This window comes from Equus caballus, chromosome 21 (genome assembly GCF_041296265.1).
Source record: "Equus caballus isolate H_3958 breed thoroughbred chromosome 21, TB-T2T, whole genome shotgun sequence".
Taxonomy (NCBI): domain Eukaryota; kingdom Metazoa; phylum Chordata; class Mammalia; order Perissodactyla; family Equidae; genus Equus; species Equus caballus.
In genome coordinates this window covers 53,905,102-53,931,378 of record NC_091704.1, presented here as the reverse complement: position 1 = coordinate 53,931,378, position 26,277 = coordinate 53,905,102, and positions in this window count along the sequence as shown.

The window sequence follows — 26,277 nt, the reverse complement described above, 5'->3', positions numbered from 1 at the left end:
CAAAATTATGGGACACAGAAAAGGTGGTACTAAGAAGGGAAGTTTATAACAAAAAAGGCCTACCTCAACAAACAAGAAAAACCTCAAATAAACAATGTAAGAGTGCACCTAAAGGAACTAAAAAAGAACAACAAAGAACAAAATCAGTAGGACGTAAATAATAAAAATCAGAGCAGAAATAATGAAATAGAGACTAAAAGAACAACAGAAAAAATTAATGAAACTAACAGGTGATTCTTTGAAAAAAACAAAATTGACAAACTTTTAGCTAGACTCACAAAAAAAAAAGAGAGAAGGCTCAAATAAATAAAATCAGAAACGAAAGAGGAGAAATCACAAGGGACACCTGAGAAATACAAAAGATTATAAGAGAGCACTATGAAAAGCTACATGCCAACAAACTGGATAATCTAAGACAAACGGATAAATTCTTAGAATCACACAACCTTCCAAAACTGAATCAAAAAGAAACATAGAATTTTAATAGACCCATCATCACTAAGGAGATTGAAACACTAATCAAAAACTCCAAAAAAATAAAAATCTGAGACCAGAGATTTCCCTGATGAATTCTACTAAACATTTAAAAATGACTTAATACCGATCCTTCTAAAACTCTTCCAAAAAATTGTGGAGGAGATGAAGCTTTGTAACTCATTCTGCAAGGCCAGGATAATCCTGATATCAAAACCAGACAAGGACAACACAAAACAAGCATTCTGCAGGCCAATATCACTGATGAACATCGATGCAAAAATCCTCAACAAAATACTAGCAAATAGAATTCAACAATACATTAAAGAGATCATACATCATGATCAAGAGGGATTTATTCCAGGGATGCAGGGATGGCTCAACACCCACAAATCAATCAATGTGATGCACCACATTAACGAAATAAAGAATAAAAATCACATGATCATCTGAATAGATGCAGAGAAAGCATTTTACAAGATACAGCATCCATTTGTGTTAAAGACTCTGAATAAAATGGGTATAGAAGGAAAGTACTTCAATGTAATAAAGGCCATATATGAGAAACCCACAGGTAATATCATACTCAGTGGAGAAAAACTGAGAGCTATCCCTCTAAGAACAGGAACCAGATAAGGATGCCCACTGTCACCACTCTTATTTAACATAGTATTGGAATTCCTAGCCAGAGGAATCAGGCAAGAAAAAGAAATAAAAGGGATCCAAATTGGAAAGAAGAAGTAAAACTGTCACGATTTGAAGATGACAGGATTTTATATATAGCGAACCCTAAAGAATCCACCAAAAAACTTTTAGAAATAATAAATGAATACAGTCAAGTTGCAGGATAAAAAATCAACATAAAAAATCGGTTTCATTTCTATACATCAACAATGAAACAGTAGAAAGAGAAATTAAGAATACAATCCTATTTCCAATTGCAACAAAAGGAATAAAATACCTAGTAATAAATTTAAGCAAAGAGGTGAAAAGTCTATATACTGAAAACTATAAAACATTGTTGAAAGAAATTGAAGAAGAAACAAAGAAATGGAAAGATATTCCATGCTCTTGGATTAGAAGAATTCAGATAGTTAAAATGTCCATATATTCTAAAGCACTCACCAGATTCAATACAATCTCTGTCACAGTTCCAATGACATTTTTCACAGAAATAGAAAAAAGTATCTTAAAATTTATATGGAACAACAAAAGATCCCAAATAGCTAAAGGAATCTTGAGAAATAAGAACAAAGCTGGTGGTATTACATTCTTTGATTTCAAAATGTAGTATGAATCTATATAACCAAAACAGCATGGTACTGGCACAGAAACAGACACATAGATCAATGGAACAGAATCAAGAGCTGAGGAAAAAACCCACACATCTATGGACAGCTGATTTTTGACAAGAGGGCCAAGAACATACAGTGGAGAGAGGAAAGTCTGTTCACAAATGATGCTGGGAAAATTGGACAGCCACATGCAAAAGAGTGAAAGTAGACCGTTGTCTTTCACCATACACAAAAATTAGCTCAAAATGGATTAAAGACTTGAATGTAAGACCTGAAACCATGAAAATTCTAGAAGAACACCTAGGCAGTATGCTCTTAAACATCAGTCTTAACAGCATATTTGCAAATACCATGTCTCACCAGGCAAGGGAAACAAAAAACAAAATAAACAAATAGGGCTTCATCAAACTAAAAATCTTCTGCACAGCAAATGAAACTGTAAGCAAAATGAAAAGACAGCCTAACAACTGGGAGAAGAGATTTGTAAACCATATATCAGATAAGGGGTTAATATCCAAAATATATAAAGAACTCATACGTCTCAACCACTAAAAAAACTTAAAACCCAATTAAAAATTGGCAAAAGATCTGAACAGACATTTCTTAAAAGAAGATACACAGATGGCCAACAGGCACATGAAAAAATGTTCAACCTCGCTAATTATTAGGGAAATGCAAATCGAAACTACAATGAGATATTACCTCACATCTGTCAGAATGACTATAGTTAAGACAAGAAATAACAAGTTTTGGAGAAGATGTAGAGAAAAGGGAACCCTCACACACTGCTGGCTGGAATGTAAACTGGTGCGGCCTCTATGGAAAATAGTATGGAGATTCCTAAAAAAACTAAGAATAGAACTATCATATGATACATCTATTTCACTGCTGGGTATTTATCCAAAGAACATGAAAGCACAAATGCGTAGAGATATATGCACCCCTATGTTCATTGTGGCGTTATTCACAACAGCCAAGACTTGGAGACAACCTCAGTACCCATCCAAGGATGAATAGATTAATAAAATGGGGTGTATATACACAACGGAATACTACTTAGCTATAAAAAAAAATGAAATCTTGGCATTTGCGACAACATGGATGGACCTTGAGGGTATTATGCTAAGTGAAATAAGTCAGACACAAAAAGTCAAATAGCATATGATCTCACTCATAAATTGAAGATAAAAAAACAACAACAAATAAACACATAGATACAAAGATTAGATTGATGGTTACCAGAGGGGACTGGGGGAGAGGAGGGCAAAAGACGTTACTGGGCACTTGTGTACCGTGATGGACAGTAATTAGTCTTTGGGTGGTGAACACGATGTAGCCTACACAGAAATCAAAATATAATGATGCATAACTGAAATTTATGTAATGTTATAAACAAATGTTATCTCAATTAAGAATAAATAAATAAGAGCACAGTTATTCAAACTCCAGGTAAAATTTCAGAAAATAAGATAAATGAATATCCTTAAATCTTCTAGAAAGTAAACAGTGTACCGCCACATCAACATGAATCAGACTGACATCAGAATGACTGGAAATGCTTGATGGGTGAAAACAATGAAGCAATCCCTTCAAAGGTATGATGGAACGTGATTTATATTCAATGAAAAATATGAATCAAATATGGGAAAGAAAAAATATGTTTTTTCACTTGAGGAATGGAGAAATCTACCTCAAGCTTTTCCTAGAAAAGCACTTGAGGATACAATACAGGTAGCAAAGTAAGAGAGTAAACCAGGAAGACCACGATGTATATAGAAACAGTATATACAATACAGCAAGCCAGTCAAAGAAAGGCCCAGAATAACAGCTCCACTGAAGACCTGAAACAGGAGGATGTATATTTCAGTAAGCAGGTTTCCAGGAATCAATGAAGTCCTCCAAATAGAGAGCGTGCCTGAGAGTTTGTCTCACTTGAGGACGTTGACTACTATGCACAGAATACAGGAATAATAAGTTGGCTATTGGCTATTCCAAGATACAAAAGATATGGTCCAAAGATGAAAATCTTGGTCCAAATGAGGACATGAACTAAGTACACGACAAAGAGGTATAGTAATATCGATGTTAGCCAATGCATGTAGTCAACAGGAAGATGGAAGACATTTGAATTATGGCAAATAAAACATATTTCTCCTCCTAAGATTAAATAATAATCAGAAGAAAAAAAGCTGCATAAAATTATATAAAGCTGTGTTGTTCAATATGGTTGGCCACTAGCTACATGTGGTTATTGAAATTTATATAATGATGAACCTAAATAAAATACAATTTAAAATTCAGCTCTTCAGTTTCACTAGCTACATTTCAAAATTCTCAATAGGCACATGTGGCTAGCAGCTACTATGCTAGACAGTGCAAATATGGAACATTTTCATTCTCACAAAAATTTCTATTGAACAATGTGGATATAGAGTGTTATACCACTTAAATAAAATTTTAAACGTAGAAATCAATACTCTATATTTTAGGCATATGTCTTAGTCAGCTCAGGCTGGGCTGTTGTAAAAAATACCATAAACTGGGTGGCTTAAACAATACACATTTATCTCTCATTCCTGGAGGTTTGGAAAACCAAGATCAAGGCACCAGCTGATTCTGGTGAGAACCTTCTCCCTGGTTATGGTTGCCTTTTTGCTGTGAGAGAGGGGGCTATGAACCCTTCTTCTTCTTCTTCTTCTTTTTTGGTGAGGAGATTGGCCCCAAGCTAACATCTTTGCCAACATCTTTCCTCTTTTTACTTGAAAAAGATTGTCCCTGAGCTTACATCTGTGCCAATCTTCCTCTATTTTGTATGTGGGATGCTGCCACAGCATGGCTTGATGAGTGGTGTGTAGGTCCATGCCCAGGGTCTGAACCAACGGGCCCCAGGCTGCTGAAGTGGACTGTGTGAAGTGAACCACTATGCCACCAAGACAACCCTCTTCCTCTTCTTATAAGGGTACTAATCTCATCATGAGAGCTCCATTTGTTGATCTCATCTAACCAAATTACTTCCCAAAGGTCCCACCTCCTCCGAATACCATCACGATAGAGATTAGGGCTTCAGCATAAAAATTTTCAGGGACACATTCAGTCCATAGCATTCTACTCCCAGCCCCCCAAAATTCATGCCTTTCTCACTTGCAAAATACATTCATTCCATTCCAACAGACACAAAAATCTTAACTTGTTTTAACATCAACTCCGAAATCTCAGTTTCAAAGACCCATCTAAATATCATCTGAATCAGATATTGGTGATTCATCCTGAGGCTAGCCCAGCCTCTTTTTCTTTGCTTGGAGTCCATCTGGCCTTTTGACAGAGGCAGTGGCCCTGATGATCTCTGAATTGGCTTGGAGTCAGTCTTCCCTTTTCTTGAATAGTGCAAGTTGTTCTGTCCTGCAGAATCTAAGAAGTCCAGCAGACTTCCTTTGTTCCTCCTCTGCTTCCTCCAGTTCAAACTGGCTTTTTCCTCCTGAAGTGGTTGATTAGATCCATGGTTCACACTCATACTAATTGCCTTATCAAGTGGTTACTAGGTCACACCTTAAGTGTTCTCTTCAGAATACACTTTCTCAGTTTTTGCAATAGGATAGGGTGAGAATTTTTCAAATCTTTACATTCTGATTCCTTTTTACTTAAATCTCAATTCATTTCTCTCTTCTGCCATTTTACTATAAGAGTTTAGGAGGAACCCAGCCACCTCTTCAAAACTTTGCTTAGAAATCTTCTCAGCAAAATATTCAGTTTCCTTGCTTGCAAGTTTTATCTTCCACAAAACACTAGAACACAATCAAGCTAAGTTCTTTGTCACTTTATGACAAGGATTGCCTTTCATCCATTGTCTGATAACATGTTCCTCATTTCCATCTGAGATGTCATCAGAGTCACCCTTAGAGTTCCTATTTCTACCAACATTCTCTATATGATTATTGATATATTCTCTAGAAAGATGGAAGCTTTCTCTACAGCTCTCCTCTTTTCTTTCTGAACTCTCACTAGAATCAACCTTAATAGTCCTTTCATGGCAATATTGGCTTATTTTAGCATGCACTTCAATACTCTTTCAACCTCTATTCATTATCCAGTTCTAAAGCCACTCTCACATTTTTAGTTATTGGTTATAGTAGCATCCCACTTCTCAGTATCAATTTCTATATTTGTCAGTTCTGATCACAATTTTAAAATACCATAGACTGGGGGCTGGCCCTGTGGCCTAGTGGTTAAGTTTGGTGCACTCCACTTTGGCTGCCTGAGTTCGGTTCCTGGGCATGGACCTACACCATTCATTGGCAGTCATGTTGTGGTGACAACTTAGAAACAAAATAGAGGAATACTGGCCAAATGTTAGCTCAGGGGGAATCTTCCTCAAGCAAAAGAGGAAGATGTTAGCTCAGGGCTAATCTTCCTCAGCAAAATGAAAAAACAAAACAAGAAAAAACACAGACTGGGTGGCCTAAACAACAAATTTTGATTTATCATAGTTCTGGAGACTGGAAAGTCCAATTTCAAAGTAGATTCCCGGTTTGCATGTGGCTGTTTTCTGTTGTCCTTAGAGAGTGCATGTGGAAAGAGAGAGAGAGAGACCTCTGATCTCTTCGTCTTCTTAGAAGGACACTAATCCCATCATAGGAGTCTCACCCTCATGACCTCATCTAAACCTAATTACTTCCCACAGACCCCTCCCCCCCCAAGTACCATCACCTGATCTCTGGGGACTAAGGATTCAACATAAGAATTTTGGGGGGATGCAATCATTCAGTCCATAGTAGTATATTTACATCTAAATCTATAAAGTATAAAGAAATGCACAGGGATGATATCCACAAATTCAGTGTATTAGATTACGACTTACATTGTCATATAACTACCCCTATGTATCTAAATCCATATCCATAGCCGTTGGTTCAACTGGGCTTTTTTAATAGGATGCTTCACTCTATCTTTGAGTTTTATCAAGCTAGAGCAAATCTACAATCTTTCTTTCCTAAAGAGTCCTCCATCATGTATTTTTAATAATTATCTTGGAGTTATCTTCCGTCTGGTTCTGATCTTTAAAACCGAGGAATTTTTGCTAGGGCCTTCACTCCAGTGCCCCATAACCAGTTGGTGCCCTGTTGGATACTTTCTCCTTCCGATTTGATTCTGTCCATCAACTCATTCATTTTATTCTCCCTGAGCTCCTGATTGGGATGTAGCTGCGATCCCAGCAGTCTGGGGTGAAGAATCATCAGCTTTTCCTGTGACAAACAGACTTAAGAGACAAGTTCTGTCTTTCACCAGAACTACAGCAGTTATCCTAAATCACTGTTCATTAAATTCTGTGTCTTTCATCTCTCCCACATTCTGCAAACTTTCCACATACCTCAGGTAAACTTGTCTATAAAAATGAACTGGTTAGGATTATTTCCATGATGGAACAGTTTGTAGATTCATCACTGCCTGGTTAAAGTCTATAAAAAGCATTTTGGAATCTATTCCCAATCAAGCTGGCCAGGGTCCTTGTTTCAGTTCATGTTCCTTCAATCTGCCACTTATTCTTCCTCTACTGAATTCTACTTATCTCTCAAAATCCGACTTCAACGTTATCCTCAGGGACCTTACCCAGAATATAAAATTAATCTCCTTCCTCAGCAAAACCTTACAAAACAGCTTATTACAGTATAGAAGAGATTATTATAATAACTTTTACTTGTTTTCCTAGCTAGAACGTACATTTCTGTAATGAAAGGCGTTCACACGAAGTTAGTTTGCAGACACTATCATGTAAAATGCCTGAAAACACTGTGGGTTTTAGTAAATGTTTACTGAGACACTGAAGAAATTCTTGTGACAAGAGCAAGAAGACAAAATAACATAATCTCCTCTCCTGTGTTCACAACACTGTGCATATCTCCCCAATAGACTTCCTGCTCATTGGATGTAGGAGCAGTCTTATTATTTGTGTATGTGATTGTGATTGGCATGTAGAAATTGAATAAGATGGAGATAACAGAAAATCCAGTCTGAAATGGGAAAAAGTTTTTGGAAATAAGTTATACATAGATAATTCTCTTTATATAGCTACATATAGAAAACTTGAGGCAAATATCTCAAGATGTTATTTACTAGGCAATTTTATTTTCCCATTTGTCTTTTAATATGATCCAAGAATATAGTAACACTTTTTTCATTAATTATTAGAAGGAAATTGTTAGCCTATCCATGCCATTTGATGGCAATGGAATATCAATAAACTCTGTTGAATGTTGAAATACTTACACAATGAAATGTAAAAGGATGGGGCAAATAGTCAGTGAATGAGTATCACATAATCAGGTAAAATTTGAATAAATTAAAAACCAGTAGGTACTGAGCACTCACCATGAGCAAAATGATCTATCTGCCCTTATCACACATCACAAGATCAAGGAAAGATCCACTCAGTTCTCCTGTTTTAATTTCACCCGACTCCCAGGGATTCTCTTCACTTCATTTGATGAAGCTTCACACATCATCTATTTTTTTTTGGAAAGATTTTATTTTTTCCTTTTTCTCCCCAAAGCCCCCCAGTACATAGTTGTATATTCTTCATTGTGGGTCCTTCTAGTTGTGGCATGTGGGATGCCGCCTCAGCGCCACACACCATCTTTAATGAGTAAAAGCAAATAAATGTTTCCCTGTGCTCAGTTATTCATTCTTCATGCTAGTCTAACACAGAAAACAAACAAATATTAGAAGGTAAGTTAGATTGTGTGTGTGTCTTAGATACATCCTCTTTCCCTGTGTCAGAGTGTTTAAATTTAACTCACTTTTTAAATTTTTAAAAAGATAAATAGTATCCTGTTTGATATACTTCAGCTGCCACCTTAATCACAAATCCTGAGATTTCTTATTCTATTTGTCTAAACTACTATCTTGGCATAAAAGTTCGGCCTTTACTCGTTCATGCAAACAATGTTAGTCTGGATAAGGCAATAGTAATGGAGAAAGATGAAGAAAAAAATAACCAGTTTATTAAACAAATAAGTTTAATGATAAATGCTGTAAACTCATAAGAAGTGAGAAAGAATTAGGAGTACACAATATTAGAATTTATCCAGAGACGGAAGCAAAAACAGACATCTTCTTTCCTCCTTCTCCATCCTTTCAATTTAGCAGTCATGAGCCTATGACACAAGGAGTAAAGAGAATTAAAACTAAGAATTTAGAGTTTTTAGAGCTAAATGAACTGTTTGCTAGTTTCGTTTCTGTTTTTGTTTCAATCAATGGGCATTTTGATGATGGTAAAGAGCATATCTAATTTTATTTTTTTATTTTTATTTTAAATTTTTATGCCCGACTCCCCACTTCCTTCTTTCAGTCCTAAGCATGTGTTCAGGAGCGAAAAACAAACAAACAAAATTAACCTTAGAGTCACTTTTTGCCTCCAGAGAAAGAGAAGAGCCAAATGTTAGAAGATTGTCAAGGCATTTGCACTGTCTTTTACTCAAAGTTGCAAAAATAGGCATTTTATCCTTCCTTTTAGGTTAACCGTCGTAATTTCAGGGTTTTAATAAATCAGCTTAGTTGTAATAAAGCTCCTTAAAATATGTCTCCCTTTCACTATCCCAGTATAATTCTGTACCTGATTTCAACTTTTATAGTGATTTGTACTTTTATTAAAACCATATACTAGTGAGACTAGCTTTATATAAACACAAAATCTAATACATGGAAGAATTAGAAGTTCAACACTTAATGATGCAGTATCAAGGTTTATTAATGTGAGAAAGTTTGGTCAAGTTAAACAAGACATACTTAACCTCTGAATGGCTCATTAGCCCACATACTGGAGTTCTGAATTGCAATGGAGAAATTATAATATATTGCTGTGTAAAGTCTATCTTATCAATTATCTCGGTATGACTTGTGCTTTAGTTAAGGACATCAAATAAACCCACAGCAGACAGCATTCCTGGGGAAATAATGATGATCAGACCTAATTTTCCATAGTTACAGGAAAAACTAGAATCTGGAAAGTACATGGCCAAGAGCATGGTTAATAATTATTGACATATATCCCATTTAGTTTGAAGTGATTAATTACATAGTCTTACAACTGTAGAAGTTAATGCCATTTTGATTCAACTATGGCCACTTTGATCTATCTTTGTCCTCATTAGACGTTAAAATAAAACAGAAAACAGTTTGTAGTGTTTGGAAATTGAGAACATAGGCTGAACTCTTGTTCCACTATTTTCTAGCTCTTTAACCTTAAGCAAGTTACAGCCATGTGTTGCTTAATGACACAGATACTTGCTGAGAAATGCATTGTTAGATGATTTTGCCATTGTCCTAACATCATAGAGTATACTTACACAAACCTAGATGGTATAGCCCACTACATACCTAGGCTATATGATGCTAGGACCACCATCTTATATGTGGTCCATTGTTGACTGAAAATTTGTTATGTGGCGCGTGACTGTATTAAGCTTTTCATAAATTCAGTTTCCACAGCTCATATATATCATCATCACCCCTGATAGCTTGGTATAGCATGCGGTATTTATGTCCTATACCTCATGTGTTTGGTCAATTCCATATTTCAGCTCCATTCGTGGTAGAGTTCCCAGGCTTTCTACTGGTATCTCAACTCATTGGCCTGTGGATACTGTCCCTTTTTCTGCTTCGGTGCTTTTGCTTTCATAGAGAGGCTTGCTTAGGTGTTCTATATCCAGGAAAGACCCAAGGAGTGTAGATACGGTGGGCTAAGAGTAGAGGTTAGCCCTTGGTGCAACTCTACCTCTGCTACTTTGGAGGTATAATCCTGTGGCATATTCTACATGATTCTTCACAGGGGCCGCAGTGGGACTGAGCTCCAACTGCCCACAGTTCAGTAATACATCTCCAATTGTCTTTCCTCCCCCTTTATCTCATCTCCTGTACTTTCTACTCTGTCTCCACTTCCTCACTCTTGCTTTTTCTCAAGTAATCTACCTGTATCCAACTACTTGTCCTAGGTTCTGGTAGACTTCTACTAGAGAGTTGTTTCTTATCATCATCATCAGAATCATCATTGTCATCATAATTATTTGGTGTGTATTTCCATATTTCCCACATTATCATAGGAAAATATCATAGGGAAACATTATCATAGGGAAATATTAATTCCTTGGAATAGGTAAATATTTCAGTGACTGATATATTTACTTTACACATTGGGATGCAAAATAAGAAAAGACAATTGTAAGAGATGTATAGACCATTGTGGTTGTGTATGGTGCCATTTAGTTGAATAACATTAATCATAATTTAAATAATGCAGATTTTATAGTGACTCTGTGAACTATTATGATATTCTTTTCCTTTCCCTAATTTAACTTTACTATAATGATGAATCATACCAAATGGTCTCTATCAAAAGCATTTTTAGAAGTATAGAAATAGGCAAAGTCATTTTCAAAACATTAAAGCACATTAGGAACCCACATTTTTACAAAACCAGTCAGTCTGATAATTTTTATCTACTCATCAAATATGCATAAGCAGCTGAGATGAATGAAAATATTTATATACCAGGAGATAAAATTATATGCTAGAAAGTATTACATAACTTGAAATATTTATTAACTCAGATCAGTCTTCTCCAGTATTCTATATTTTATCTGCTCAGCATATAAGGACCTTCATTTTTATCTTTATTGCTTTAAAACACAATATCAATCCTAGTTATATTTAAATTTAATTCTGTTCAATATGGAGAATTGTTTGCACAGAGCTGTATTATAATTTTTTAAATCATTGTCTTAATAACTTCAATAGAATCATATTATATATGAGATGCAATATACTAGAATGAAAAAATAAAGCCACATCATAGTATTGGCTTTGAGGTAAGTCAAGTTTTGATATACAATAAAACATTTGGGGGTAAAATAGGAACACATACTCAATACTAACGATTGAACATAAAGAACATGAACCGCTTAAAATGTTACTGCTCTCTCTTCAATAATTTCTCACACAAGGTACCTGTACTGTGCCAGTACTAACCAGAATTCTGTGTGCTCAAGATGAATAAAATAGAATCACTTCATTTTAGGAGGTCATAATCTGTTAGAAAAATAAATATTAATAAATATTTACAGGTATATTTTTTAAATCCTCTATTATATTTATTAAAAACAAAACTATAAAAAAGAATAATAATTGATGATGATCATGAAAATTTCATGAAAGGATTGCATTTGAACTGCATCATGAAAAATAAGAGAGAAGTTCCAGGTGGAGGTTTTTGAGAGAATTCCAAGTAATGTGGCATCCTGGACAGAAGATGTGCCGAGGTGAAAGAGAATACCATAATGAAGGTATTGTTGAGTTTGGCAGAATATGGCATGAAAATCTAGAAAGAACAATTGGGTCATATTGTCATAGATACCGTATTTTACTCTTGCATATTTGAAATTCACCCGGTAGTTAATAAAGAAGTCATTTGAAGATTATAAGTAGGTATCTCCTCCTTTATTTAACATCTCACTTTTGCATTTCTGAAGGAGTTCTTAACAAAACATTTCTGTTTTTCCTTTTCTCATCTGAACTCTCTCCTGAGGTGATGATCTCTTCCACTCTCATGGTGACCGTCTATGTGCGAATGACTGTGAAATTTAAATTTCCACTGCTGTATTCTTCCCTGAAAGACAGACACCGTATACATCTACATAATATCTTCCCGCAGGAGTCTAAGTAGAATCTCAAAAAATAAATATGTTCAAAACTGACCTATTGACTTCATCCCTAAAACATTTTATCCCTGGTATTTCCTGTTTCAGGAAACTACCACCAACACACACACACACAGTTTCTCAAGCTAGAAACCAAGAAATTATCTTTAATTGCTTTCTTTCTCCAACACCTGTATACCTTCCAATCTACAAACAGGTCCTGACTTTACCCCCATAATCATCACAGTCTCTTCTCTACTGTTTCCACTCTTACCACACTTGTCCCAGTGACCACCCGGTCTCCTGTACCAATGGAAGAGGCTCTTAACTGGCCTCCTTTCTTTCACTCTAGGCTCATTGTAATCCATTCTTCACACCATAGATGAAGGTATATTTTAAAAACGTCTAGCACTTTTTCTCTTGTTCCATATGCTCAAGCCACACCATCTCTCTGGCTATTCCTTGGGCTGTGGTATCTTTCTCACGAATAAAGTTTTTGCTTAAGGATTGTCTCCTGAGTAAGGATTATTTATTTACTTAAAAAAATGCCCCGACAGTTATTTTTTTCTTACATAGTCATTCTCTATTTTACTCATTGTCTACCCACTGTTTTATCTTCAACATATTATTTATAATCAGCTTAAGTTATCTCTTTTACTATATGTTTATTTGTTAATTGTCTGCCACTGACTCCCCCCATTAAAAAAACTAGATGTTAATGCTATGAAAGTGAAAATCATGTCTGTATTGTTTCACTGCTGTATCTCCAGCACCAAAAAACAACAAAAATATTTGTAGAATGGAAAACACATTTTCTAGGAGAAGCTCCAACATTGGTGCCACCCCAGGCAAACATGGAGCATGAGCTTCAGAGAAAGAGATTACTGCATAGTGTTTATTTATATTGGCTGAATGTCTACAACGATTACCTAGCTCATAGAAGCCATTCCATAAATATTTGTGGAAGGATTGAATAGACTATGTTTGAAAAAGAAGAGATTCAGAGAAAAATAGATCTCCCACAGGAACTAAATGGTGTGGTATAATTCAAGTTATTCCCAAGTGTTCTCAGAGAGCAAATGTAGAGGGCAGCTGAACGTTGAGAATCACTGGCTATCACCAATGGCTTTCATTGTAAGGGCCAAAGTGATCCTACAACAGAAGTCATAAAGAAAGCAACAGGAGCCATGGCTTAAGGCTACATAAGGACTATCAATGAGTCAGCCAGAGAGACTCTAGGGCCAGCACAAAGACCAACACTTTCATTTTTGTGAGCCCCTTTGCCACTCTCAATGAAGAAACATAAACTTTCCCTTAAAGATGCATTTTAGATAGAGATGAGCACTTACCCCAATGAAAAGAAAGTTATAATATCTGATCTTAAACAGCTATGTGACTTTCTGGATCAAAATTTCTCAACGGAGTAGTGGAATGATGATGATGATGATGATGATCTCATTGAGTTGTCATGGAAAGTAAATGTTTTATCTTATATAAAATGCCAACAAAATTGTGTCTCTTGTGTTTGGATCAAATGAATATTTAAGATGTTCTACAGATTTTGTCAGGAAAAAAGTACAGCACAATCTTTCCCTCAAAAGTCGTCCAGGAGCATAGACCGTGGCAGTCACTCTGCCTTGCCTTCAATTAGGAATAAAACCAGTCATTAAGCATTAAAACCACTCACTTGGCTTAATTGCTGTACTTACACGATTTCTCATTATGTTTGACTATCTGGAGACATTTGCTGATCGAGAAGGACTTGCCTCTTTATGGCTGCTCATCACCTGCTCTGAAACTAATTTGGATTCATAGAAAAAAATGGCAATTTTTACAGCCTGATTCCCACCCAGTGTAGTTCACAAGATTGTTATAAAATGAGTTCCAACAAACTTGCAAAATTGAGCATTCCCATAATTCTAGACTGCTCTAGAGAACGGAGGGCAAGATTTTGATTTACTTACTTGTTGTTTTCATAAACACATTTTACAATTTTCTTAGTCTCCGGCTCTGAAATTGTGAAATTATTGATTGCCTTTCTAATTTAAGAAGCTTCCAGCTATTTTTTATTTATAATCTCATACCATAGTTGTTCAGATTTTCATAACTCAACTTACCATAAAATGCCATTGTAGTAGAATTAGAAAAGAGTGCACCCAAGAAATCTCATTTTCATTTCTTATTTTACATACCTATTTCTTGATATCTCAGTCAGATGTCTCCAAGGAGTTAGTGTGTACTGCATGTTTTGCTAAGGAACATCAAGACTTAGAATGATCCTAACAGTTCATATTTTAAGATATTCAAAACCTCTTTTGTGGGATGTGAATGTATGTCGAAAATACCTATAGAGAGGCTGTTCACACCTGCTAAGAGAAAGCTGACTTTTGACTTGGTGGATACATTAGTGAGTCTACCTAAGCCTTGAAGTTGGTATCAAGCTTTTTGGCAACATAGGGAAAGGAATCCCCTAGGAGAAAATGACACCTAGCTCCTCCCTTCACGGGTCACAATTGCAGGAACAGAGATGATTTTTAAATGAGACAGTGATTGTTAAAGTGATGATGGAAATGTGTGGTAGCTGTTCTGGAACACGAAAGCAGTCTCTGGAGAGATGATGATACTTGAGATTTCTTGGAGCTTTATTCCATCTCATACCCTCTATGGGATGTGTTTGTTTTAATATTGTCTTTTGCGGGATGGAGAAGCCTTAATAAAATCTTTACTTTTTGTATTGAACCATTTTAGGAGACTTGCTTATGATAATCACGTGATAATTTAATTACAAAGATTTGTCCATGCAGTGAGCGTAAGGGTCGCAAGGCCTCAGAAAAAGAGTGGACATTGGAAAGAACATATTTCAAGAACTAGACAACAGGAAATTTTTTTAGGGGAGGTGGAGTAATATCAATTAGAAGAGAATAAGGAGAACTATGGGGGAGTAAAAAGAATTATCGAATTCCAAATATATACTGCACTGGTTCTATGAACCTTGAAAACTCTATTATTTAATACCTGAAATAGTCCATGCATATTAGATATTTCAGATATTACAGAACCTGATTGAGATTTACTCAACTAGACATTAATGAAGTTAGAATTTTATCCCAGATTTCTCTCACTCCAATTGACATGCTTTTCCTAATATACAATACTATCACCAATAGCAATCACACAGGGTCAGGAAACAAGTCATAAATTTGAAGTGCTGAAAATAACATTATTCAGCCAAGCAAGAATGCGGTATTATAGAAACAATAGAATGAGACTTTCTGGAATCAGATAGTAGTTAACAATACATTTTGTTTGAGAGACGACTAAAAGATTATTGATTATACTTAGGAAACATTTTGAATATAAATCTGTGACAGGTGGCTATCAATTTTTGTTCTCCAAAAACTCTTTAGAGAGTTGCTGTTTGCAATTTCTTATGAACTTTCAAGGAATATTCTTTCAAATTTTTTGAGGTCTTTTTTAGTTCTTAACTCTTATGTTTCAGGGGCGTAATAAGTGGAATTAATATACTGATGTTAGAAATCCAGAACATATGTCATTTAACAGAAAATCTTATTGGGAATAAATTGAAACCACAAACTTTACGTTGCAAGTTCTCCAGAATCAATGGATTGACTTGAAATGTTTCATATATATCTAGCCACATCTTTGTCCTCACAAGGACTACTCTACAGTCAATTTCCTTAAACAGATTTTAATCAAAACTGACAAATGCACACAGTTAACAAATGCAGCAAGTTTGAGCTAAACACTTGTTAACTCCAATGTGGCTGAAACAGCTGGGCAGACTGAGATATTAATAAACAGTTATCAAAAGAAAAAATCTTGACTGCATGGCCTGAGGTTACATTTCAATGATGTATGTAAACTGGGTCATGAAGTTAAAAAATGTTAAATTCAGCAGTTTTAGAAGTACCAGAAGGATAACTCATTTTTAGTTGCTAAATGAATGCTATCAGTTCTGGCTGGGTTCCTTGTCCACGTGAAATATTTTGGATTATTCTATGAAATTAAAACCGTAGCATTAAAAGCAATAAATATTATCACATGACTGTGTAACCTGTTTACAGGTTTGCATTTTTCATTTTAAGACAAATATTGCTATGCTTCTTCGTAAAAGGATATAGCACTTGCTGTATAATAAAGCTACAGCAATGGAAGTAAGCTAGCTATAGTCTCTAGAGTTACCCAATAAACATCAATGTTTCACAGGTTTTTTCATGCAAATTATCAACCGAACAGAACACAATCACTTTAGTATGTGAACCTCATCAGAGAAAAGTCATTTGAAAGGATATATAATCAACAACAAAAGGAAACGGCATTTAAATGATATTGTTTCATGGAATGTAACGAATTTAAAATATGAGGAATGTCTTCACATTGGAACAAACCCTCTATAAACACTAACAGTAGAGGCATGAGAAAAACAACCTTGAACAATTCAGTAAATAGGAAGTTAGGACATGATAATTGTCTGAGTATCTAGATTGAACTGTGTGTCTAAATTGAGGAAAGAAACAACCTATTCTCAGGACTAATAGTAATAATTTTGGTGGAGAAAGGTTTCACGTTCAATAGTCAGTAATTAGAACATAAAGAGAATAGGAGTAAATAGGAAAGAAACACAGATGATTGAAATTCTAACACTTTTTAAGATTTTCTAATATATGAATATTGAGAGGCCTGTATTCCATATTTTAGGGGTTCTCAGCAAAAAGTTAAGGAAAATAATTGTAATTATCATGAGCTTGCTGACATTATAATCATTTATATTGAAGGCTAAGTGAGAAATGACCTCTTCCGATCCTTTTTTTAAATTCACTGGCCTACACACATTTTAGAGGGAGGAAAATAATTATTTTCCATATATTATAAGTCTGCATCTGATATCAGCATTTATGAGGAATGTTAGGCACATGAAACACAAGCATTTCCAGAGAGATCCAAGGAATAATTTTTAAGTTATTTTATAATTACGTTTTTTAAGTTAATTTAAAAAATAAAGAAAATAGTTTACAATGCTCAAAATGTGTGAAGAGAGCTCTCCAACTTTGTGTGCCACTATCTGTCACTCTGCCCATACAGCATGCACGATAAATGAATGGATAAATGCATAAATTGATAATTGTGAGAAATTTAGTCCTCTGTCACCTCAGTGGAACCAGACTGATTATTTGGCCTGGTGAGGGCACATCCTCAGTGCTGCTTTAAGTATTGCTTTCTTGCAAACAGAGAAACTAGAACCACACCTCCTAAAATTTAGTTCATTGAATACTAATTTCACTTTTTCTGTAGAATAAACTATAAGGTCAAAAGTTTGGGAATTTCTGGGTTAAACATCTTCTCCCTTTGTCATTACTGAGACAGGCTTCTAGAAGACTAGCATAGAATTTCAATAATGGATTCCATTTTCATCTCTCACTTGGGCCTTCAGTTGATCATTTGAAATTATTTTACTCATTTGACTGACAATTATAAATTAGTAGAATTGTGGGGAAATTTGGTAAGTTTTTTTTTTTGCCTTTAGCATAAATAGTATGCCATTAGTATTTCTTATTAGGTATTTATAGCCAGTAGCCTAAGTAATATTCCTTCCATGGAACAATGAGAAAAACTTAATACATGGAAAAGCGCACTCATGAAAGTGATATCATGAATTTTAAATATTTATAGATAATTTGTCATTTTATGTTTTGTTGGATATTTAAAGCTTATATGAAAATTATAGACTACAACAGAAGTGTAAATTACTACCTCATCATTACATATTCTATAAAAATACATGAGGAAAGAGAGTGCTAACCCACAGTATACCAAGAAAAATAGTCAATACCATTTACTATCTTGATCAATGGAACTTTATAATTTTTTCAAATCTGTCATATTATAAATACATTTTTAGAAGTAATGATAAAGGAGTAATGAAAAACAATGAAAATTTTCATAAGAAAATAGAGAAATATTCTTTGTATCAAGTAAATCTTGTCATTTAAACATGATGAGAGATGAAAGAATACTACTGGATGTCACTTTAGCAAACCAGATCTTCCAGATCCTTTTCACAAAGTAACATGTGATGAAGTCCTTCCTGTTGCATGACTAACTGAATAAGAATGCCACGTTTCCTTCGTTCCTTAGGAATGTATAGCTTACTCAACATTTCATTTTGAGAAAATTCATGCGGAATATAATCATTTTAAGTCATAGTTTGAGATTTTATTTTCATGGTCAAGTTAACCATCATTATTAGTTTTGAGTTGAACTATCTATTATAGTAGCCACTTGTCACATTTAGTTATTTAAATTTTAAATGAAGTTAGATAAAACTAAGAATTTAGTTCCTCAGTTATATAAGCTGCATTCTAGGGCTTTAAGGAAACGTGACTGGTAGATCCTACTCAACAGTGCAAGCATAAAATATTTCCATCATTGCAGAGAGTTCTATTGGTCAACATTTGTATAAATTGTTGTTGTCTTTTTACATTTATCTTTTGGGTTGTCTAAAAATTGTGAAATATCTTCCTCTGTCAATTTTTTTTTCCTTTGCCATTACGGTTGCAAAATAAACAAAATCTTTATTTTCACTTTTGTTCGGTAAAAGTTAAAAGCAGGTTGGAAAGATGGTCTAGTCCATAATATTGTAACCCTGATGTTTTGCCAAGGATTTTTTTTAATTTTCAAAAATGCTACTTTTGGAATATGATATAACTTTAGAGTGCTGACTTAGATTTTTTTCTCTATTACTACCATATCTTTTGACTGCACTTTTATCATAATGTAATTATAATGGTATCTGTAGTTACTTTTGTCTGACTTTTATTATATCATAATATTCTCAAGCATATTTGTTTTTACATCTCAAGCATAGTGCCTTACTTAGGAATGCCAAATAAATCTTGGGAGGAAATGCATGAGGAAGAATAGGAAAGTAAAAGAAAAACAGACAGGGAAACAACCAAGAGAGAAAGGAGAGTTTAAGGAAAACGTTTTTTGATTTAGCAATAGCCTACAAAAATTATAGGAATTTGAATATGAATGAGTCTACCAGCTCATTTTGCAAAAGAAGCAAATTGTGTCAAAGATACTAAGTAATTTTCCAAAGGTCACGTATTAGGTTTTTTATTACTGTTGCAACAAAGTACCTCAATCTTAGCAGTTTAAAACAACACAAATTCATTACCTACCAGTTCTTTAAGTCAGAAGTCAAACATAGGTCTTAATGGACTAAAAATAAGGTTTTGGCAGTTCTTTTGTGTTGTAAAGGAGAATCCATATCCTTCTATTTTTTTTTTCAATTTGTGGTTGCCTTGGAATTTGCAACATACATTTATAACTAATTTAAATCCACTTTCAAATAACACTGCCACACTCTGTAGGAGGTGCATGTACTTTGTAACAGAGTATTCCCAATTTCTCTCTCCAGTCCCTTTTAACATTGCATTCACTTATCTACAATCTATAATCACCAAATGCACTGTTGCTATTATTTTTTGAACAAATTGTTATATGATAGATCAATGAACAGTAAGAAAAATAAATATATTTTATTTTATCTTTATATAGTCTTTCTCTACCACTTTGCCTTTCTTTATGTAGATCCAAGTTTCTAACTTGTAGTCTTTTCTTTCTCTCTGAAGGACTTCTTTTAACATTTTTTGGAAGATATAGCTACTGGCAAGAAATTCCCTCAGTTTTTGGTCAGAGAAAGTCTTTATTTCTTCTTCACTTCACAGGATAACTTCACTGAATACAGAAATCTAGATTGTTTTTTCTTTCCCTTTCAATATTTTGAATATCTTGCTTGCATGCTTTCTGAAAACAAGTCCAATGTAATTTTTATCCTTGTTCATCTGAAGGTAAGATGTGTATTTTTCCCCTCTGGCTTCTTGCAAGATTTTCTCTTTGTCTTTGGTTTTCTGTAGTTTGAACAGGACATGCCTTAGTGTAGGTTTGTTGTAGTTTTTTCTCCTTGGTATTCTCTGAGCTTCTTGAATCTATGGCTTGTTGTCTCTCATTCATTTTGGAAAATTCCCAGCCATTAATAATTCTAATATTCTTTCTACTCCTTTCTCTCTTCTGATATTTCCTTTATGCATATGTTACACTATTTATAGCTGTCCCACAATTCTTGCATATGCTCTTTGATTCTTTTGATTCCTTTTTTTTCTTGCTTTTCAGTTTAGAAAGTTTCTTTTGATATATCTTCTACTCACTGACCCCTTCCTCAGCAATTTCTAGTCTATTGATGAGTCCAAAGGGCATTTTTATTTTTGTTACAGTGTTTTTGATTTCTAGCATTTATAAATTCCTTCTTAGAGATTCCAACTCTCTGCTTACATTACCCATCAGTTCTTGTATGTTTTCCACTTTTCCATTAGTGCCCTTGGCATACTAATCATATGTATTTTAAAGTCCCAGTCTGATAATTCCAAAATCTCTGCCATATCTGAGTCTGGGTTCTGATGCTTACTTAGTCTCTTCAAACTGTTTGCTTGTTTTTTGCCTTTGAGCATGCCCTATAATATTCTACTCAAAGTGGACAAGATGTATTGGGTAAAAGGTACTGAAGTAAATAGGCCTTTAGTATGAGATTATATGTTTATCTGGCGAGTTAAACATAGGCTGTGTTTAATGTTTGCTATAGCTATAGGTGTCAGAGGCTAAAATCTACTCTAATGTTGTTTTTGTCTCCTTTTTGTCTTCTTAAATAAGGTCTGAGCCTTGCAGTTCTTTCAGCTATAATCCATTATTCTACCGGAGCCTGATGGCCATGAGGGCCTGGGGAAGAGTCTATAAGCCTATGATTAGGTTTCAGTCCGTGAGTGAGTCTGTGCTCCTGGGCTGTGACTTTCACAAGTGCTTCTCAGGTTTTTCTCCACTTAGGTGAGACAGGAAGTCTAGTTGGGGTGGAATTTCTCTTTCTCAAAGTTGTCAGGCTCAGGTAAAATAGTTTCTTTTGAAGACAGTCCTTTGGTAAGGAGAACATTTAAAATGGTTACTTTTCCTCTGCTCCTGCCAGAAGCATGAGAGGATCTTTCTCTGATCTTCACCATGAGAACCTGGTAGGGCTCCTGGAGGTATAACTCATGAATGTGTGCCCTATCTCCCAAGACTTGGCTCCTGGTGTTTTTAAATCTCAAACTAGATTGCCTTCAGCAGTTTGTCAATTACAGTTTAACAGTTCCTGCTAGTCCTGGCTCCAGAACCAGGCTTTTGCTCCTGGCTCTGGTACCAGGAAGCTGTAATTTTTTGGTATCCACCTTTCCGTCTTTCGTTTTAGGGCAGTGGTTTCTTCTTGATCTCAATTTTCTTATAGATCTATGAAAAGTTGTTGATTTTCAATGTCTTCAGCTTATTCTTTGTTTTGAGGAGGGAGTGAACACTCTCACACTTTATAGGTCACACCAGACACTGGAAGTACAGCCTCCTTTCCATCTTCAAGGCTAGCAATGCCTGGTCAAGTCTTTCTCTGGGTCTTAGCATATGAACGTTTTACAGGAGGCCGTTATTCTGTCTACCGCAGGCCTCATGCTCATAAGTCAAACAAGTAGAATTATAACATAGATTCCTTGCATCCTGGGCCATCTCTCAAAGTGCTTTTTAACCTCATTAAAAAATCTCTCTCTGTCTCTGTGCCACTTCCTCTCTCTCTTCCTCTCTATCCTTCCCTCTTTCTCCAGAACATCAGCTTTGCAATTATTTTCTAATTTGGGTAACATTTTCTTTTGCATATGACACTGTTCCTACTGAAACTATACAAATGTGATTTTAGTTTGTAATCTAGTCTTTCTACCTAAGAAGATGATCCTTGATGAAAAGTACACTGAAATTATAACTAGCAACTAACATCAAAATTCCTATTGAGCATCCTTCCCTGAAGGTTGTGCTTAATAAGTTACAAATTGATTTAACTAATGAACTCACCTTCCTTTGTGAAATTAAAAACAAAGTCATCTAATATTGGACAAACTGTTGTTATGAACATTATAGAAATGAGAAGATAATTGAAATAAACAACAGGTATTTTTTAAAAAAGAAACATATGATCAGTACTTGCATGCTTCCAGGTATGTAAACTCATATAAGTTCAGATACAGCATTCTGTTAAATTTCATTGGATGTAACATCAATATTTCAAGTGGTCTTATTTGTATTCTTATATGGGGTGAAGTCTCAATAAACAATCTAATATTATTGATAAAAAGAAAGGTAAGTTTGTAAAGCAAATTCCTTCAAAATAACATCTACATAACCTGGAATTATATAAAATGATGGAAAAAAAAACCTTGAAAATAAAAGGAACTGCATTTGTCTAAATTACTAATAAATTTTGAAAATCTTCAAGCCTTGGGCATGATGAGGCCGAAGTCTGGGTCAATTGGATATTCAATTCAAGTTGCCATCTGCTAGATATTTTTGAAACTGATGTAGTATAAATTTGTATTTAAATATGTTTTAGTCCTCAAAACGTTCATACCACAAAGTCACCATTTTGACTGGCATTAATTAGAATCTTTGTCTGGCAGTTTCTACAGAAAGACCAAGAATTGAATATAGTAATAATGCAACTAAATTAATTACTTACTGTGATGGACAACTAGGGCCAAATATTCAAAGGGCATCTACCACTTCTTCTTCTATAATGGCAGGTTTAAGCTGTTAGTTTCAAATAATGCATGCATTGCCAATCCTGTTTCAACAGAACAAAAGAATGTCAGTGGAATGCATTCAGAGGTAAGAGCATTGAACAAAGTTATTTCTGATTATGGCTAAATTGTATGGCACCAGCCATACAGATCAAGAGAGAGCCTCCAGTGGTTCTAGTATGCAAATCTAATTTTTTAGATGAATTATATGTTTGAAGGTAGTAGAACTAGACAGAAATTACAAAATCTATTATTTTGGAGAATAAATGTAATTGCACATAGTCTGTGTTTTTTACTAGAATGCCATAAAAGTAAAAACTATAAGAATGTTCTATTCTATGCTATTTCATAGTTTTTCATATAAAACAAAGCTTAAATATGATTCATACTTACATAAAAATGTATATATTTTGACTAATGTAATTATATTTATATTGTAGCAAAAGGAGATATTATATCCCTATTAAAGTCTTACAAATAATGTGATGTCACATTCTTTTGAGACAAACATTAACTATGCAAGACAATAAGGAAAACTCACTACACTTTCAGGAGTTGAACAATTATTTAAAATGCCTAAGACCTGTTATAAAATACTTATAATCTAAAAATAAAAGTGATAGTGTTACCGCCTACAAACATAGGCACTTTCCCCGCCACACAAGAGGGGCCAAATAAAAACTAGAACTCCAGGCTTATGGCAAGGAAAGGGATTTTATTTCAGATGATATCAGCTGGGAGACGACAGTGAGCCCTCAAAGTTGTCTTGTTTCATCTTGTCTCCCCAAAAGAGAGGAAGCAGGGGTTTTAAAGGTTTGTGAGGAATGTGGCTGGTTACAGATGGTGGGGGTAAGTCTCTGGCCTTAGTTAGTTGGAGCTTTCCCACCAGCCTGCGTTTGGCCTTGGAACGCTGTTTGCAGGGAGGAGGAGATGATAAGGAACCCAGGTGGTTGTCCTTGGCCATGTCTGTCTCCATGGTGGATGGATAGTGGATTCAGGAGCCAGGGAGCCAGGGAGTAAGCAGGGAAAGAGTGCTTTGGTTTTAACCCCATATATGCTGTGTTTAATGTAGGGGAACTGATATCAGGGCCAGTATCAATAGAACTATGGTGGATTATTCAATGCATTCTCAAGTATGAAGAAGGAAATACTACTAACTATCAGTTGTAGACTTCTTTGCACCTATGGAATTTTTAAAAATTATTATGTATTTTACATGTATGGTGGTAAATATATTGCCTGTTGAGAGCTAATTAAATAAAGATGTTGCTTACTTATTTTATACAAATCTTTGTTGTATATAACTCCTCAATGCAAACACTGGTCCTGATTTTTCTTTTTCTTTTTTTAAAGATTGGCACCTGAGCTAACAACTGTTGCCAATCTTTTTTTTCTGTTTTATCTCCCCAAATCCCCCCAGTACATAGTTTTATATCTTAGCTGCACGTCCTTCTGGTTGTAGCATGTGGGATGCTGCCTCAACGTGGCCTGATGAACGGTGCCATGTCCGTGCCCAGGATACAAACCAGTGAAACCCTGGGCTACTGCAGCGGAGCACACGAACTTAATCAGTGGGCCACAGGGCTGGCCCTTGGTACTGATTTTTGAAATTGTGTTTCCACAGCAGACACGGGACTTATGATGACAAAATATTAAAGGATTTCTGTGAATGCTTATTCTATGTGGTAATAATTATTTTATAGCCAGTATAATGTAAAGGAAATAATTTGATATAAGGACTCAAGATAAACTTAACTAAATTCTTTACCATCTATTTCATTATCTCTAAATATCTTCTAATTGTTTATCCATAAAAATTGTGAGGCTGTTATGAAGGTCAAGTGAAAACACACAAATGAAAGAATCTTGAATACTGGCAACAACATGGCTTTTGAAACCATTATAGTCTGATCTCCCCCTATCTATCCTGCAGCTACATCTATCATTCTCCTCCAGGAAATTTGTTCTAAATTGTGCTGTTATTAGAGTCATCAGATAAAATACAGGAAACTCAGTCAAGTTTGAATTTCAAATAAACAGCGAATACTTCTTTTAGTATAAGTTTGTCTCAAATATCTCATGAGTCATCCTTATACTAAAAATACCAAGTAGAGAGGCATAGAGTAGAGTGAAGTAGAATAGAGTATGATATTAGTCCCATGCAATACTTGGGACATAGTTATACTAAAAAAATATTAAACTCCTATTGAAATTTCAAGTTTAACTAGGTGTCCTATACTTTTATTTCCTAAATCCAGCAACCTTCATCATTGCTAATCTGGTTAGGCTTGAAACTATGTTTCCCAGAGTCCCTTTCCCTGTTTACACAGTTGGCCAGAAGAAGACCTTGCATGTAATTTAAATGATGGAAATGAAGTGGCCGCTATTACTCCGTAGGTCTTTGAGGTCAGATGTGGTAAAGGACAGAGAGTTGCCTGGTGGGCTTTAGCTGAATCTTACTCTTCTTGGCTCAGCCTCCAACTCTGCATCTTGCTGCTGATCTTGCATGAGCAATAGTGGCCCCTGAAACTTGGTTGTGACAAGAGCCTCCATAGACCTCTCCAGGAGTTGGCAGGGACATGGTCAGATTCTCAGCTTCCCCTGGAAAAGCTTCAATTTACCCATCTGTGTTATGCTTCATGAAGATTTGTTAGTCTATCTTTGTGTCTGCTCATCCAACTGATCTTTTTCTCCTCAGCTCCTCAATTATAGAAGACCTAATTCCTATAATACCCATGACTTTCATAATGCTCATCATGGCTCTTTATCTCTGACTAAATTCAGATAATTATGGGAAATGGAAGCACCAATAATCTTATCTTGCTAGTTTATTTAAGCGTAAATCGACAAATACTGCAATTTGCTTAGTGCGTATATCACCTCTTTATGGTCACAGTTTGTAACTAAGTAAGCTTGCCAAGACTTGAGTGTACTTAGAATCTAGAAGTATCAGCATTTCCCTATAAGAAAATTTTGCTCATTATTTTTCTAAATGCTCATCTTTCTCCAAATTCTCTAGCAAGTCTGTCAAACCCATCATCTATGGACATACAGGATGCCTTATTTAGCACCATGTTATTCTCGACAGCATTGCTACGGACTAGGGAATTTAGTTTATAGTAAAGGAAGGTTATAAATGGGCTTATGTTTATGGAATTT